Below are 11315 nucleotides of genomic sequence, written 5' to 3'. Positions count from 1 at the left end.
GCAGATTTATGCTCAGGTCTGTCTGATGGTGGCACCTGTGTGCTTAACTACAACGGTACCACACTGCCCAGAGCAGAGGGGTGAAGAGTCCAGGACTGGGACTCACTACCGCATCATGGACAGGGAATGCAGTGTAGCACATGCAGCTCCAGGGTGGTGGAAGCAGCCCAGTAGGAACAAAGGGACTCCATCTACAAGCTGCTAATGTCTGCCTTTCAGCCACTCGAGGAGGGAAAAGTCTTGTGACCATAGTCACCAGAAGCGAGGAATCTACCTATGATTGTGGCAGAAGAAGTGAGCATGTTGACATCTGGGTCAGGAACAACCTCTGGGTCACCCAGAGCCCCTCTTGGAGACCAAAGAGCTTACAACTCTTGAAAGCCCTTGACTGAGTTTTATCAACTAGGAAGCTCTTGTCTACTACTCCTATTACCTATCACAGCATATTATTTATTAGCATTTATCCTGAAGATTTCACCTGGAACAGGCACCCTGCATTCTCACCGTATAATACATCCATCAGTCTCCAGGGACATAGCTGCACTCTGTTGGCGGCTCCGTGTCTTCAGATTGGATGACCAGGCTTCACTACCCTGGTGCCTCCTTATGTCCCCTGGCAGCTCTGTTCTGTTGGTCATTGCCCCTCTAGCCTGACCCACCCACTCCATTTCAAGGAATAGCAGAGAGTACAAGGAATTGGGAGCACTCCAAAGGCAGGTAGTAGGATGCATGAAGGTGGTGGGCATCAGAGCAATTTGGAAAGAGCCTTGATCTGGCCTTGTCCCACCCTTTGTGCTCATCCGATTGGCTGATGTTGAAGATGAGAAATTGCAGAAGCAGCGAACATTGGTGGGTTGGTTCTGCTGAAATGTTTTGCAGCACACCCCCCACCTTTCCTGCACTTTGTATCACAAGGGGGTGTCATCAGGACCAAATGAAATGATGCACATGGTATTTTTAGAGCTTGTGGATGACTGTATTATTTATAAACATTCAAGGTGGAAGAATTGTTCATCTCTACCCTGTTGATACAGGCTTGGTCATGTGATTTGCTTTGGTCAATTGCCTGTAAGCAGAAGTGATGTATGTCCTTTCTGGGCAGAGGCCTTAAGAATCAGTACGTAGTTCTCCATGCACTTCTCCCCTCCTCTGACTCTGTTGGGATGGAGCCTCTGTCCGCTTAGGTTGCCAGTGATTCCAAGAGCGGGCAAAGATCATTGCTGACCCAGGATGGATATGCATGTGAGCGAGAAATAAACATTGTTGTAAACTGCTGGGAGTGCCCACTTCGGCCACACATATACTGAAATTGGAATGATACAGAGAAGATTAGTGCGGCTCCTGCGCAAAGATGACACACAAATTCGCGAAACGTTCCATATTAAAAAAATCACACAATAAAAAACTGAGAGTTTTCAGGTTACTTGATACTGCAGAATATCCTGGGCTTGCCTGACAGGTACACAGCTAAACCCTGGAAGTCTCAGGGTGTTTCTGGAAATTAGCACTCAGTTGTGAAATGCAAATGCTACTATTAATAACCAAGATTGAAACACTGAGAAAAAAAAGCTGAGGAAAAAATCCTTGATTTCAGTTTGAACAGAAGAGAAAGACTCCTTTTTACTCATTGTTATATATTTTTTATTTTATTCGTATCTTGTGCTCTTTGGTCTATAGCTGGAATTCAGTTTTTAACTGGCATATACACATCCCAGTGTGCAAAAAATACTATATGTACAGTATATTTCTTTACCTTCAGTGCACAAATTTGGCTTTATTCCAGTGTTAGGAGATATGATAAAACTGATTATTGCCTTAAAAAAATCATTTTATACATTTGTACTCCACTGCCTTTTTATGTAGCATGGTGCAGCTTGTTGAAAAATATCATCTATGAAATAGAATAGCTTATTTGAAGGGAACTTAATAATGTCACCACTGTTTATATGACAAAAAATTGTATAATTTAGAAATTGAGAAATGGTCTTTTTTAAAGTTTTTTTTTTAATTAAAACTACCTGAACTATCATTTATTTTTAAGTGAAAATGGAAATAATACTTTAAAAATATTATTGCCATTGGGGTGCCTGGGTGGCTCAGTTGGTTGAACACCCAACTTTTTTTTTTTCTCAAGTTAGTTAACATTCAGTGTAGTGTTGGCTTCGGGAGTAGATTCTAGTGATTCATCACTTACGTACAACACCACGTGCTCATCCCAACAAATGCCCTCCTCAATGCCCATCACCCATTTTCCCCACCTCCCCAAACTCCCACCCCCCCACCTCCCCACCCCCATCAACTCTCAGTTTGTTCTCTGTATTTAAGAGTCTCTTATTGGTTACCTGACTCTTGAATTCAGCTCAGGTCATGATCCCACGGTCTTGGGATTGAGTCCTGCATTGAGCTGTGCACTGTAAGGGCAGAGACTGCTTGGGATTCTCTCTCTCCCTCTCTCTCTCTGCCCCTCCCTGGCGCACGTACGCATGCACTGTGCTCTACCTCTCTCTCTCAAAATAAATAAATAAACTTTAAGAAATTATTACTGCCGTGAAATTTATTTCATGAAATAAATAATGAACTATTTTTATTTTTTTATTTAAAAAAAATTTTTTTTAACGTTTGTTTATTTTTGAGACAGAGAGAGACAGAGCATGAACGGGGGAGGGTCAGAGAGAGGGAGACACAGAATCCGAAACAGGCTCCAGGCTCTGAGCTGTCAGCACAGAGCCCGACGCGGGGCTCGAACTCACAGACTGCGAGATCATGACCTGAGCCGAAGTCGGCCGCTTAACTGACTGAGCCACCCAGGCGCCCCTGAACTATTTAAAAAAAAATTTTTTTTCAACGTTTTTTATTTATTTTTGGGACAGAGAGAGACAGAGCATGAACGGGGGAGGGGCAGAGAGAGAGGGAGACACAGAATCGGAAACAGGCTCCAGGCTCCGAGCCATCAGCCCAGAGCCTGACGCGGGGCTCGAACTCACGGACCGCGAGATCGTGACCTGGCTGAAGTCAGACGCTTAACCGACTGCACCACCCAGGCGCCCCTGAACTATTTTTAAATAAATGTTTATTCCAGGAGAAGTATATGATATTAAAAAAAAATTAAAGTCCTGTGACTTGACCAGGGAAAAGCAGAACAAATGACTTTACAAGGTTGCTTCGTAAATGTGTATGTATAGTCTTCCCTGTGTGTGTATGTATAGTGTATATATGTGTGTGTGTGGAAAGACTTATTCTTTTAAATTTTGTTTTTAGGCTTTTTACATGGGGCTCGAACTAATTAGGATTTAGATCCTAATCCTTGCGCAGAGTACAAAAACAATATCAAGAAACATGCAGTTCTTGGGGCACCTGGGTGGCTCAGTCGGTTAAGCATCTGAATTCGGCTCAGGTGATTTCACAGTTTGTGGATTTGAGCCCTGCATTGAGCTCTGTGCTGACAGCTCAGAGCCCGGAGTCTGTTTCGGATTCTGTGTCTCCCTCTCTCTGCCCCTCCCCTGCTCACACTCTTTCTCTCTCTCAAAAATCAACATTAAAAAAAAAAACCAAAAAAGGAAACATACAGTTCTCTAAGGTACACATTTCCAGTAGACAGTTCTTACGGTTTAAAGGAAAGTCATTAACAGATTCATTTGATATTTTTGATTTGAAATTTAGGGCAGTCTCCTATAAATGCTTACTGGGATGGAAATTAGCAGCAGTTGAAAAAATACATGGGCCTTAAAGACATACAGACATGGATCTAAATCCTAATATTATCTCTTACTACTTATATGTATTTGGGCAAGAACATATATCCCTTTTGCCCTTAGTTCTTCATATATAAATGGACATATTAGTGCAGTCCTCTATGTCATAGATTAAGACATAAGACATAAGACAATTCTGTCTTATCTCTTTTTGTTGCATCTTTTTGTTTTAATCAATACTTAAAACAGTGCCCGATACCACATATTCAAGAAATATTTGTTGAATGAATGAATGATTGAATGAATGAACAGCATAGGTCAAAATACTAAAATAGGTACATAAACTCTGTGAGTTTGCATCAATTTCTGGATCTCTTATTCTCTCTACTGCTCTGTCCATTCCTAGAATACCACCAAATCAGGCAGTGCAGTCATCTATCAAAAACTAGTAGCAGAGCATCTGGGTGGCTCAGTTTGTTAAGTGTCTGACTCTTGATTTTGGCTCAGGTCATGATCTCATGGTTCGTGAGTTCGAGCCCCATGTTGGGCTTTTTGCTGGCAGCATGGAGCCTGCTTGGGATTCTCTCTCTTCCTCTCTTCCCCTCCCCTACTCACACACTCTCTCAAAATAAATAGACATTTAAATAAATTAAAAAAAAACAGTAACGTATTTTTGTGTGCGTGCACATGTGCATATGTGCTCTTTAGAATACTGTTCATTTTAAGATTTCATGATGCAAATGCATCCAATGAGGCAAAAAATCATCATGCTTTTAATTTACATATGATTCATGTATTTACCACAACTGATATAAGACGAGTCATATGTTACATTACCTACGATTAAGTGCCTGAATTAAGCTAGGCTGTAAGACAAAAGGTAGAAACGTTTTTAAAATCAAGGATAGTAATCACCAACCAATGGAGAGCCATATAGCTTAAAAGTGGCTCAATTGATTTTTAAATTTCATTTGTTTTCCGTTTTGTTATAGTAATATTCTGACAGCTCATTTATGCCCATGCCTTCTTCTTATAGCCCAGACATTTATATGGGGAATAAAGGCTCAGAAGAAGAGAAGAAAAGGAAATTTGGGATACTTTGCCAGTAGGAAGTTTGTCATCTAAAAGGGGAGACCAGCCACAAAAAAATGTATTGTCCAATCAGTGTTCCAAAAAGGCACTATGTAAAGGCTCAAGATGTGTAGCACAGAGAATGGGAGCATGAGAATAGAGATCAAGGGACATAATGTGTCTAAGTGCACCAGATTCAGAAGTCAGTGTGGGGAAAATTAAGGGGAAAGGGCATTTTTAGCAGTGGCTTCACCTATCAATCTTGAGGTAAGGGCTATTGATTCTACAATGGCATACTCAGATCACAGTCTTAATAGTATCTTAGAAACAGGAAAACCACTATGTCTCTTTGCAAAAGACTATCCATACCATGATATGTAATATCAATTCCAAATGACAGAAGTGAAAAGTGAGCCATTGATGTTCTGGGTGAGTGTGAATTCTGTGTTCTTGCTTAAAGGGAACAGTGCTGTTTTAGCTTGGAAGTTTGCTCCCCAAAGTGATAGTTCTTTCCCCTTCCAGGAACTTCTTTGTGTGGGGTTCTGCTTTTGCTACTGTGGAGTCTGGGTCCCACACCTCATATTATCTTGCAAAGAGACTGGAGACCCCGGTCCAGCTGCAAGTTTAATGAAGGCGTGACAGAAGCAGTGTGGCATGTATGCAGAGAACTTGCCTTATTTCATCCTGGTGTTGCCTCTAATTAGCCCTGCAACTTGGGACTAGTTCCTGAACCTATTTAAGAGCATGTTTGGATGTAAGTGTATTAACCATGTTTCTAGTTTCTGTAAATTTGATGCTTTAACATCTGTCTGGTCTACATGCATGTGCTGAACATACCTTGTCCTGGGCAACCCAATAATAAGCCTCGGTCACCTTGTCTGGGCCTCCTGCATCCCTCATTCCCTCTCCAGCCTCCTTAGGAGGAGTCCTCCCTCTAGGGGCATGTTTTCCCAATACAGACCAACCAATGCAGAGTCCACACTCCAACCATCCCCTTTATCAGGCTTTTACACTCTGCGCCATTCACACTTGCCCTCAAGAGCCCAAGGCCAAATACCAGACAAGGAGGGACAGCTCCTGTGCCCCACAGCCTGATGAAATTATTCAAATAATCCTGTGCTCATTTACCTGCCTCAACAATTCCTTCCCATGGAAGCCCACAATAGAGGCTCTTGTCCATAGTTCCTCCTTCTTTCTGACTTCACGACCAACCCCAGTGCTTTCTCATGTGGCCCCCTCCTCTTGGGAACTGTGAGTAACAAACTATCTTCCCCGCAGCAGTTGTCTCTTGATCTGCTAGCTTCAGGTTTTCTATTAATGCACTGTATTGTTAAATCAGTAAAGAACTGATTCCACACTAAGTCTGCCTAAACTACAGTGGAGACTCAAGAGGATAAGAACTGGGAATAATAGAAAAGTCTTCCTAGGCTGCAGGAGCCTCTTGTCTTTGCTTTGCTCTGAACACCTGCTCCATTCTCCTTACTTTCTGAGGGCTGGCTTCTTTTGCTGTCTTGAATATAATTCGTCCGAGTCGCCCTCAGTAGTGCCTTGGAATGACAAGTCTGTTTAAATCCAACATCCATATCTTAATTGCCTTAGGCTTTCTCTGTCTCTCCTCTGAATTCTCGTGAGGAAAAAAAAATCTGATGAGGCCAGTATAACCTTGAATAAGCAGCCCGTGAATCAGCTGCAGCCAGCGGGTAAGACAGACAAGGCTGCAAATCTTGGAAGCGGGAGGAACAGGACCACTGACTAACGTCCAGCACCTGAGGGCATTTCTCAGTATTGTTTCAAAAAAGTAAAGAAAGGGATTCCATTTTAAAAACTACAACTAACTGAAAATATTACAAGTTATTCCTCAAAACCAGATTTGTTTCGTCAGGGAGCCCATTTCCCAAAGAACAAAGATAACATCGAGAGGTCTGGAATGTTACTGAGCCCAGTCTCCAAGTAGAAATTATAAATTGAAGACTTCTCAGATTTCTAAAGCCATACCTGTTGTTTACATTGTAAGTAATGCCCTGGAGTTCTGTGGAAAGCTAAAACTTGGGAATTATTTAACAATAAAGGGATAATTGTTTCAGAGACTAAGTCGAGATGTTATGAGAAGCTAGTAAATATAAAAATTAAACACTGAGTGTGCTTATTAGAGTTTAAAAGGACTGTAGGTCAGGGGAAGAGGCTTAAGTAATTTGGCTAAAATAAAAAATCTCAGGTGCCTGGGGGGCTCAGTCAGTTAAGCATCTGACTCAATTTTGGCTCAGGTCCTGATCTCACAGTTTGTGGGTTCGAGCCCAGCGTCACTCTCTGTGCGCGCATTCTCTCTCTCTCTCTCTCTCTCTCTCTCTCTCTCTCTCTCTCTCTCTCTCCCTCTGCTCCCCTCAATCTCTCTCTCTCTCTCTCTCAAAATAAAGTTTTTTAAAATCCAACATTAGAACTTATCATTTTTAAAAAGGAGACGTTTTACTTATTTTAGTTTCAAGATACAATGCAAATGATACAGACATACAGTACAGCTTCTTTGTTACGGTCTGAATGCTTGTGTATCTCCCACCAAATTTATATGTTGGTCCTAACCCCCAGTGCACCTGTATTTGAAGATGGGGCTTTGCAGGAAGTAAAGTTAAATCAGTTCATAAGGGTGAGGCCCTGATCCAATAGGAATAATGTCTTCCAAGAAATGACAGCAGAGGGCTTGCTTGCGCCCCCTCTCTCTCCACATGCATGCAATGAGGAAAGACCACGTAAGGGCATGGTGAGATGGTGGCTGTCCGCAAGCCAGGATGAGAGTCCTCACTGGACCCTGAATCAGCTGGCACCTTGATCTTGGACTTCTAACTTCTGACACAGTGGTGAAATAAATTTCTTTTGTTTAAGCCGCCCCATCTATGGTAGTCTGTCATGAAAGCCTGAGCAGATAGACGTTCTCCAAGTCTTTTTGACCATGAAGTTTGTTATTAAAATATCACTGTTACATCCTCTGAGTTTTTCCATGTCAAAACAAAACAAAACAACAACAAAACCCTGCACTGTTTCCCAGAGAACTCTGAGGAAGGAAGGTCATATTTTTCTCTTTAAAATGTGTAAATGCTGTCAGCATCTTTTCTAAGTCAATTAGCAGTAAAGTGCCTCTGGTTGCCCCAGTAGGTGTGTAGATGACGAAGCTTTGTTGTAAGGTAAGATGGCCAAAATTGGACTTAAGGTATTTTTAACTTATATATATTTTTTAATTTACACATGAATTTGTTTGCAAATGCAGTGCAAACTTCAAGCCCATAAGCCTCACAGCTGTTCTTCCCAGCTCTACTACACTGTTTCTAGTTGGAGCCCAAGTCTGAACCTCAGGTTATTTCAAGGCACACGGACAGTCATAGGGATGAAAGGCCATTTCCGGGACATCCAAACTCTCCACGAACCTGTAATCTGACTGTGTGAAGTAACAGGGGCACATGGCATGGGCTTGCTGATTGAGAGGTGGCAGCAGTGCTTAGGCATCGTAAAAGCGATTTGTTCAGGGTCTGGGGTAGATTTCAGTAAGTAAGCAGACTGCTTACTTATATTCTGTCATCAAGTGAATGAAGTCCAAATTCCCAAACCTTTTTTTTTTTTTTTTTAATATATCTTTAGGGACATCTGGGTGGCTCAGTCAGTTAAGCGTCTGACTCTTGATTTCTGCTCAAGTCATGATCTCACGGTTTGTGGGATCAAGCCCCAAGATGGGCTCTGTGCTGACAGCATGGAGCCTGCGTGGGAGTCTCTCTCTCCTTCTCTCTGCCCCTCCCCCATTCTTGCATGCATGCTCTTTCTCTCTCTCTTAAAATAAATCAATAAACATTTAACAAATAAAATTTGTTCTAACATTCAGGTATAATCAATCTACAGTATGGTGTTAGTTTTGGGTGTACACTACAATGCTTCAACAATTCCTTAAATTACTCCGTGCTCATTGCAATAAGTGTATTCTTAATCTCCGTCATCTGTTTCACCCATCTCCCCGCTGTCCCCTGGCCACTTCCCCTCTGGCAGCCATCAGTTTGTTCTCTATATTTAAGGGTCTCTTTTTCCTTTGTTCATTTTATTTATTCCTTAAGTTACATGTGTGAGTGAAATAATATGGTATTCTCTTTCTCTGACTGACTTATTTCACTTAGCATTATACCCTCTAGCTCTATCCATGTTGTTGCCAACGGCAAGATTCATTCTTTCTTTATGGCTGAGTAATAGTCCTCTGTGTGTGTGTATCGCATCTTCTTTATCCATTCATCAAAGAAAATGAAAACACTAATTTGGAAAGGTATATGTACCTCCATGTTTATTGAAGCATTATTTGCAAATTCCCACAACTTTTTTTAAGGCTTCATTTTATTTATTTTGAGAGAGAGAGAGTACGTGCACATGACCAGGGAAGGGGCAGAGAGAGAGGGAGAGACAGAATTCCAAGGAAGCTCCGTGCTGTGAGCACAGAGCACAATGTGGGGCTTGATCCCAGAAACTGAGATCATGATCTGAGCTGAAATCCAGAGTTGGACGCTTAACCGACTGATCCACCCAGGCACCCTATTGGCTTATTTTTAAAAACTGGAAGAACTGGTTGCATTAGAATAATGTATATCCTTATGGATAAGTTATGAGGTTTCCAGGTCCCCAGTCTATGACTCCTTGATGTCTCTGACCTGTCTTGTTCCACTCATTCATATTGTGGGTCATTTGAGATCAGAGACCTTTAAGAAGGTTGCTCTACACCAGTCTTCTCTTTCTCAGAAGCCATTGGCTGCTGGATCAGAATAACAGGCTAACATACTCTAAATGAGTCAACTTTTGTCATTATGTACACATAAATTATGAAAGAGGGGTTTCATTAGAATGATTGTTTCTGTGTAGATCAGTCAAACAAAAACCCCTCCTTTGGAGAAACACAAACCCCTGGGTAGAAAGATACAGTCTCTGGAAGAAAGTCCAATTTTGCAACTTCAAATATATTTGCCTTTCTACTGGAATTTTAGAAACTCCTTAGATTTTATTAAATCAAGAATAAGTAAGCAAGCTTCTTAGCCACTTGGAGGACTCAGCAATACAGAGAGGTGGCATGGACAAGCTTAAAGTGTAAACAGAGGCAGGCGAGATTGGATAGGAAATGAAAAGAAGAAGAGGGGAAAAAAAAAGAATGAGAGCCAAAGCTTTTCTACAAGAAAAGAGAAGGAATGAGCATCATAGGTTCCATTACCCTTTGTTTCAGAGCCATTTTGACGGACTTTTGTTTTGGGCTGCTATTGTTAATTAATCCACCAGGTGGTGCTCTGAAATACCAAATAAACTTCAGCCTTAAATTAAAAATTTATGTTGCCTAGACCTTCCAGTGTTGACCTTTATCAAAACTGAAATGATATATGTCTGATTATTCCTTCTTGAAAATATTTCTATTATATAAATACATAAAGTATTCTTATTATAAAGATGAAATTTAGGAGAAAAATTGGAGATTCATTTAAATTATGTTATTTTCATTTTTCTTAAAAGTGTCCTTATACTTTATAAAGTATAAATTTAAAAAATCAAGAGAATTGCAATGGATATTTGTACCCCAAAATACATATGTTTACATATTCTCCTCCCAGTTTCTTAGGGTTGAAGCTGGCCCCTGTTAGAGCCATCTGTCTCTGTTGTGTGTCTGTAGATACTATGGGATGCTGAGAAAAGTTCATTGAGGAGTCCAATTTCCTGAACTCCACCTGGAATCACCAAACACATTGGCTCCATGCTTCAAGTTTTGGTCTTTGCTTTTGGTCTACCTCTGTCCTCTGGGGACACCCCAGAAGCTGAGGTCTCTTTTCCTCTTGGCTACCTCCAAACACAAATTCCCAGACAGGTCTGACTCTCCTCCCCTTCTCATAGCCACTGGAGGTGAATTTAGACGATTTTTTTTTGAAGTCTCTAATTTATGGCACAATATTATTTAAAGAGGAAAAAATAAATGACAGGAGATCTGCATAGGGGGCTGTGTTCTCAAATGTTTCACATTAAATAATAATAATTATGACAAATGACAGTGTGAATATAGCAACAATATCTTTGGAGTCAGGTTGTCCAGAGTTCAGATCCTGACTACCGGCCCCTCCATGTCACCACATGATTACGACAAAACTAGTTAGCGTCTTTGAACCTCATTTTTTTCTTTTGTATAATGGAAATTATGACTCCTACTTTGGTTGATGTGGGAGTAAGTGAGATCTCAATCTTAAAGCACCTAGTTCAGTAGGCTATCAATTTCAATGCCATCTCCTTTCTCTTCCTTAAGTTATTCCTGTGTTCCAACTCAAAATTTGCTCAGTGCCAATAACAGGGGCACTGCTTCACTCCCTTACTGCAGCTTGGTAATCTTTCCAAATTTTCCTGATGTAACCACTGCCTCGATCTCCACCATGTTGCTATTTCCAGTTCCTCATTGCCTCAAGCTCTGTGCTGCTGGAACTACCACCCCATGTGGCTTACTGTACCTCTTTGTGGCCTGCCTGCCTTCTAGAATGGCAGTTATCCCTAACAGCCTGCCCTCTG

At 41.3% G+C, this 11315-nt stretch overlaps 1 non-coding gene across 1 annotated transcript; it reads left to right on the top strand.

Annotated features, from left to right (window-relative positions):
• Nucleotides 1-1277: 1277 nt before the first annotated feature.
• On the top strand, nt 1278-1386 carry LOC125924090 (U6 spliceosomal RNA). The gene has a single exon (XR_007458274.1). It is a non-coding gene; the product is annotated as a U6 spliceosomal RNA (small nuclear RNA).
• Nucleotides 1387-11315: the final 9929 nt, after the last annotated feature.

The sequence above is a fragment of the Panthera uncia genome, chromosome B1 (assembly GCF_023721935.1).
Source record: "Panthera uncia isolate 11264 chromosome B1, Puncia_PCG_1.0, whole genome shotgun sequence".
NCBI lineage: Eukaryota > Metazoa > Chordata > Mammalia > Carnivora > Felidae > Panthera > Panthera uncia.
The sequence above is the reverse complement of the archived record's forward strand: the minus strand, read 5'-3'. Positions and strand labels throughout refer to the sequence as shown.